At 47.8% G+C, this 6,730-nt stretch overlaps 1 protein-coding gene across 1 annotated transcript in view; it reads left to right on the top strand.

The window, feature by feature from the left end:
• Positions 1-4,282: 4,282 nt before the first annotated feature.
• Positions 4,283-6,730, top strand: part of pak6 (p21 (RAC1) activated kinase 6) — a 28,477-nt gene continuing 26,029 nt past the window's right edge. Inside the window, exon 1 of the mRNA XM_076300040.1 lies at positions 4,283-4,658. The gene's annotated coding sequence lies outside the window, so the exon portion shown is untranslated. The remainder of the gene's footprint in view (positions 4,659-6,730) is intronic.

Below are 6,730 nucleotides of genomic sequence, written 5' to 3'. Positions count from 1 at the left end.
AATATTCTCAACGCGGGGGGGGGGGGGGGGGGGGTTAGAATGCGTTACGTTTTTATGTGTTTATGTGTCGGATGGTGTGGGTACGCGAGCCGAGTCGGAATGTAGGCGGTGGTACGCGGGGGGAAAAGTTTGGGAACCGCTGGGCTAATGCATCCACTTCTGCCCTCATGTCCTAATTAGGTTAATGATATGAAAACTCGGCCTACGGTCTTGCATGGTAAATGCGCAGAGAGACGACGCTCTCTCTTGCTTCGCTCTCTGGACCTAATTCCTTTAAACTGACAGCAGCGTTCGACCCTACCGCTCCTCATAAGAGGGTGTTTACTTTGCCACTCTGTTATAACGCCAGGCGTTTATTTTGTAGCTGTAAAGTTTATGTGAATCTTTTTTTTCCCTTCAACAAATGTCCTCCAAGTAGAATGTTAAACCGTGTGTTGCTGGCGTTGGTGAGGGAAATTGAGAGTGATTGCAAATCCAGCATCTTAGGCTGCAAAGAGACCCAGGTGTTAGTATGGCCGCGCATCTTTGGCTGTTAGCACGTCAAAAGCAGTCTCTTTGGGGTCATTGTGGAGAGGGCTGGCTTGATGGTACCCCTGGGACCTAACCCCACAGCAGATGTGTTTAGCAGCAGGAGAGAGAACTGCATTTCATCCAGTCGTCATTCACGGCTTAGGCTATACGGAGACCTTTAATCAACTGACCTGTCATCACTGAAGAAGTTAATGGTAGGCTGTTGGCTTTTTCTCTTGTCTCGACAAGGAGTGAGTACTTACAGGCCTATTTACATTTATTCAATGTTTTGTGAAAATATAGGCTACATTAGCCTAAGTTATATTTTTTCTTTGATCACTGTGTGAAGACTATGAAGACAGATCATTTCTCACCTGTAGGCTAAGAGGCAACCAGTAACCGATTCAGATAAATATATCCATAGACAGGAAATCAATAGCACTCTCATTCAATAGGAGTATTGATGTGTGTGTGTGTGTGTGCGTGCTTAACAGGTTTTTTATACAGACTTGCCATGGACCATTTCTCTGCTGTCCTGCCTTAGTTTCTTTTGACTTAAATAGACCCAAAGGGTTCCAGTGTTGCTCCTGTCTTGCCTGTAACATTCTGTCAGTTGTTCTCACTGGGACCAGCAGCCAAAATGACGAAGCCAAAAGCCCATCCATTCATTCTCGCTGAAATATCAGAGCCACTGCAGTAATGGCCAGAGGAGGCTTATTGGTGCAGTGTAACAGGTCAAAGAGCCACGGGGCCACATCTAGGACAATTTACATGACATTGAAGCTCAAGGTGCATTTTAAGATTCAGGGAGAAAACACAGAATCAGACCCACATACATGTAAAAATCTCATGCTGTATACCTTCATTTTGTATCAACTGATGGGGCGTTGTGTTGGGTTACTTGTGCTGGTAAGGATTTGGTTCCGATCAGACCCCAATCTAGTGATGATCTTGTTCATATCGGACCTAAAGATGTAAAAATGTCATGTTGTATACATCACTAATGCATCCTGTGACAACTGATAGAGTGTAGCACTTTCCTTATAGCGGCTGTTGCTGGTGAGGACTTGGCATGGCTCTGACCCCGACCTGGTGCTGATCTGGTTCAGGTGTGCCACTGTTCTGGGCAAGGCCGTTGCCGCTTCAGATTCAGCTGCTTACTTTAGTGGGTTGCCAACCATGGAAGCTGGCGTGGATAAATTGCTATCTGCACTAATTAAGTAAATGTAAATGTCATCCTGCGTTGGCTGGCTTGACATTAACAGGCCAGTAGCAAACAAGTGCCAGAGGCCAATGTTCTTCAAATGTCTGTGCCACATATTTAGAAATGAATGTCAGTGCCATGCTCTGGAGGAAAGAAACTGTTATTGAATACTTTTGCTTGTTGTTGAACTGCTGTGTGAAGGGATCTCTCTTGGGGATCAAGAGAATTATCTCATTCGGTCAGCATGCATGATTAACTTTGGGTTTCTCTGTTGACATGCAAAATGCGACTGAAACACTGGCCATTAGGGCTTCCAATTACACTCTTTGGTATTCAGGAGCCTTTATCCTGGGATGACAAAGCCCATTGTCATGGAATTTCTGCCGCGGAGTCGTCCTTTACAGGGAGTGCGTTGAAGCAACTCTTGGTATAAGGTCAACACACACTCGTGGCTCTGAAAGACTCACTGCTGTGTGTGTCAGAATGAGTGAGTGAGTGTATTTGTGTGAGTTTTATAAACTTACTAATGTGCTTGTGTGAATGTATGCACACCTATGTTCCTGTGTATGTGTGTGGGAGAGAGATGTATGTACTATGCTTGTACAGGCATGCAATAGTGTGTGTGTGAGATTATTTATATGGAAGAACCCAACATGGCTACTCAAGTGTGATATGTATGTCACATGCAAACGAGGCCCCGGGGCCCCCACTGGGCCAGGCCTCCCTCAGCCATCACAGGAGAGAGGGGGGGGGGGGGGGAGGGGTGGAGCAGTAGAGGAGTAATCCCATGCAGCAGCATTGAGCCCATTGAGTGCACTCAGCTGAGAGGAAGGGGCAGGGGCAGGCACGTGTGGGGTCATCAATATTAGCCACGGCAAGAAAAGAAGAGGGATAGGGGAGAGATGGTGTGTGTGTGTGCGTGTGTGTGTGTGCGTGTGTGTGGGGTGGGTGGGGGTGGGGGGTCACATCTGCCATGCTCCCCCGCCAGCGCAATATTTTTTTTCTATTATTGAAATGCAAATAGGTCGAGGCCGAGGGTTTTTTCTCGTGTTTGTTTGTGTGTGTGTGTGTTTATTTTCTTCTCCTTTTGGGTGCATTTGTGTTTGATGGAAGAAGGGGTAAGGATTTGGAGGGAAGCCTGGAGGGAAGTGGTGCGAGCTGCGTGTGAGCTGACACGAAATGAAGAAATGGCTTAGGCTGTCCTTCAACATTTCACCCATGTCCATGTCTGCAAATGAGGAGACAGTGTTTGTCCCCTATACATGCAATCAGAAATACGAAAGACATCTCTCCGACTGTTGATGAAACATTTATGTGTAAAATATAAGGATTCAACTATTTTTTCACCATTATGTTCTAATGACACACAACATGTATGATTTTATTCATGTTATGAATTAATTATGCATTAAGCCCTATATTATTATATGGCAAAATGTCACACTATCCTGACTAAGTAACTTAGAATAAAGAGAGATAAAAAAGCCAGTCCGATCCTGGACCCCTGTCGTGCATGGATAATACATGAGGAAAAGAGATAGCCAGTAGCTACCTCATAGAACATACTACCTGCTGTCTCATGTTTCCAGTGCATGTGAAAGGGCTCCTTCCAAACACGATGATGGGGAAGTGTGTGTGTGTTGCAGGCTTGTGCAAATTCCAGAATTGAATTGAAACTGGCTCTTAAATTCCAATTAAATTCTTGAATTTCACTTGCATTTCAATTGAGGTAGCAAACAGGAAGCAGAATTGCAATTTGAATTGTGCACAACCCTGGTGTGTTGGGGGTTGTGGGTTTGCTGGGGCACAGGTGGATGGTGGGATTTCAGGTGATATAGGGGTGGCCTCTTCTTCTGGAATCCAGCCTATACAGACATGTATAGTACACATGCTGGCTGCTGCTTACAGGGTCTTTGCAAAGACAGCCCACGGGAGAGAGAGAGAGAGGGAGAGGGAGGGAGGGAGAGAGAGTGAGAGAAAGGGAGGAGGAGGGGAAAGTGAGAAGGCGAGAGGGAGGGGTGAGAGTGGTAATAGACAGAGAGACGTAACGAGAGCGAGTGAGCGAGCGAGTGAGAGAGAGACAGAGGGTTGAGAAAGGGGGAGGCAGTGTGTATGAGAGGGACAGAGAGAGAGCGCGAGAGAGAGAGAGAGAGAGCTATCAGTATGATAGAGAGTGAGCGTGCGCGCAAGAAAGAAAGAGAGACAAAACGGGAAAGATAGAAAGGGAGGGAGAGAGAAAGAGGGAGGGAGGGAGAGAGGAGCAAGGCGGCGGAGCTCTCTGTCAGGCTAGGATAAACCCAATCAAACCTGGATGCTAGCACACCTCCAGCATGGCTCACTCCCTTCTGTCAGCTGCCCAGTCGCCTTGCCAGGAGCCGGCCCCCACGCGGGGGCTACTAGCGGGCAGCTGCCGTAGCGGGCGCGGATGTGGAAGCATGCCGTGCCGATCCCCCCCGACCAGAAGCCTCTGAGATGGCCGAGCGCGGAGCGTCTGCCTGGAGGGAGCTACGCATCAGGCTTTCCCGGGCAAGCGGCAGCCTGCAGTCCGCCCAAGCCTCCGCCTCCACCTCCACCTCCTTCTCCTCCACCTCCTCCGCCTGGGCTGCTGCTGCTGCTGCTGCCACCTCAGACTCACACTCAGCCTCCACTGCTGCTGCTGCTGCTGCCTCTGCCTAAAAGCACAGCCCAGCCAGCCTTCCTCATCTGCGAGTGAGTGTGTGTGTGTGTGTGTGTGTGTGTGTGTGGTGTGTGTGTGTGTGTGAGTCTTCAAGAGTGTGTGTGTGTATGCACACACTCGCTCGCAAAAAGAAAGCCTCTTCCTCCCATAGGAGAGGCTTGCTCTCTCTTGCGCTCACTCCTCCGTTCGCCCCCGACACCACCACCTCCTCCATCTCCACCTCCTCCTCCTCCTTCTCTTTCTCCTCCTCGCGGCTCTCAGCACAAGGTAAGGAGGCCTGTGTTTTTTTTGTCTGCTTTTATCCTGCTAGACCCCCCTCCGCTCTCCTCCTCCCGGGAACAAAAGATATTGAGGCAGTGCGGTGGGGGTTGGAGAGGACAGAAGGAGAGTGTGTGTGTGTGTGTGTGTGCGTGTGTGTGTGAGGAGGGTCTATAGTAAAAAGAGAAAGAAGGCTGAGCTTCATTGATGAGTAGCGGGTAGTGTACCGAGGCAGAAGGCATACATACAGAGGTGACGGGGGTGTGCTAGCAGCGTTGCATCGTGGGGGCTTGACAGAGGAGTGAATGCGCAAAGCTCAGGTGCTAATGAAAGGAAGGGGCTTTAGATGGGGGCAGTTGAGCTTCAGGGGGCAGCGGCAGTAGTGGTAGTGGGGGTGGAGAGGCAGCTAGCAGATTCTGGTAGATTGTCGGGGTTCTCCTTCACCTACTCATCTTTCTGACTCCCATTCCCCCACCCTCCCTGTCTCTTTCTCTTTCTCTCCTCCTGTCTGTGTTTGACTGTGTCTGTCTATCCTTACCTTCCATTGCATGGAGGCGGTCCAAGCAGCCGGCCTGTAGCCAAGGCCAGTGCGTTTGGGATGCCGAGGCACATAAAGCATACACTGACACAGCTTTGCAGATTCAGCCTCTGGGAACTGGGGCAGCTAGCACTGTCGTTGAGTATTTGCCGTCATCTTATGCGTGTGTGTACTGTATGTGTGTGTGTGTGTGTGTGTGAAGATGAGGGAGGGAGTGAGAGCGCTTGGCAGAGTCGATCTTATCAGACGTGCACTGAACTGAACCGGAGCCAGAATTATCCAGATGCTCTGGAAGTGTGCCGCTGAAGGTGGAGGAAAAGTGACTCACTTGAAGCAGGCCGACACGCAAGGTTCTTCAGGGCGAAAAACCTTTTCCCTGCCCCTTTGTACTCTTCTCTTTGTGAGTGTGTGTGTGTGTGTGTGTGTGTGTGTGTGTGTGTGTGTGTGTGTGTGTATGTTCACGCAAGTTTGCGCTTATCGGTAAAGCAGAGTGCACCTTTGGGTAACACTACACAAAGTGCTGTATTGTCAATGCAAGCCTACAGCAGAGGTTATGCTAGTGCAAAAGTCTTTTCTTATTCCAAGTAACCAGCACAATACCCAGAAGTACACAGAGCCTAATAGTCTGTTCCTTTTTAAAATATATCGGGTAAATCATATTAATATTGACACTAACATATATATATATATATATATATATATATATATATATATATATATATATATATATATAATAAGATATATAATTATATATATCTTGTCAGTTTTCCTTATGAATGCAGTCCTCTTTCAGAATGTGTGCCATACTTAAGGCAACCCAGAGAACCACCTGTCTGCACCACTCTGGTAATGACATGTTACAGAGACTGCAGAAACCAGCCATTAGCATGCGTGTTGACCTGTTGGACTGTTCAGTGTAAGCTGATGACAGTGACTGCTCCGCACAGGGACACTTACTGCATCCAGTAGTTCAATACATGCAGACGCAAGGTCTCTGCTGGGAATGTCAAACATGTAGTTTGTCTGCGTGTGGCGCGCGTGTTAGCTGCTAATTCGGTCCACTGTGGGGTCTGTGACAGACATTTGACACTAGCGATGCAGCTAATGGACTTGTACTGAAATAAACCCCCTTCTCTCCACACGTTCATTAGCTCAGATTAATTGATTGAAGAGGTTAGTACTTCGTAATCAGGAAACTACGGTAATCACCTATGAAGAGGAGTGGGGTTGGGGTGAGGGGTGGGTGGGGGTCATGTTTGAACAGACACCTTTAAAGCATCTGTTGCAAGCAGAGGATTTAAAAGTCATTGTAAAACATATCCATATTGTGTGACATTAGGTATTATGCATATGAGTCTAACTGATTAGCATGGTGCATGAGTGTCAACATTAGTGCTTTATTATGTTTTACATAGTCGCTGTGGTTCGGTTTAAGGGTAAAATTAGTGTGAGTATGTACTTCCAAGATAAGTATGACATACAGGTGTGTAGGACCAGAATTTGGTCTTCTTATCAAATGGATCTCCTTCTGTTCTGCATACTG

The sequence above is a fragment of the Alosa pseudoharengus genome, unplaced genomic scaffold (genome assembly GCF_046254945.1).
Source record: "Alosa pseudoharengus isolate Yale_2024_CS ecotype anadromous, Long Island Sound unplaced genomic scaffold, YU_APseudo_1.1 YU_APseudo_1.1_scf_22, whole genome shotgun sequence".
Classification (NCBI taxonomy): Eukaryota; Metazoa; Chordata; class Actinopteri; order Clupeiformes; family Clupeidae; genus Alosa; species Alosa pseudoharengus.
This window is presented reverse-complemented; position numbering and strand designations above follow the sequence as displayed.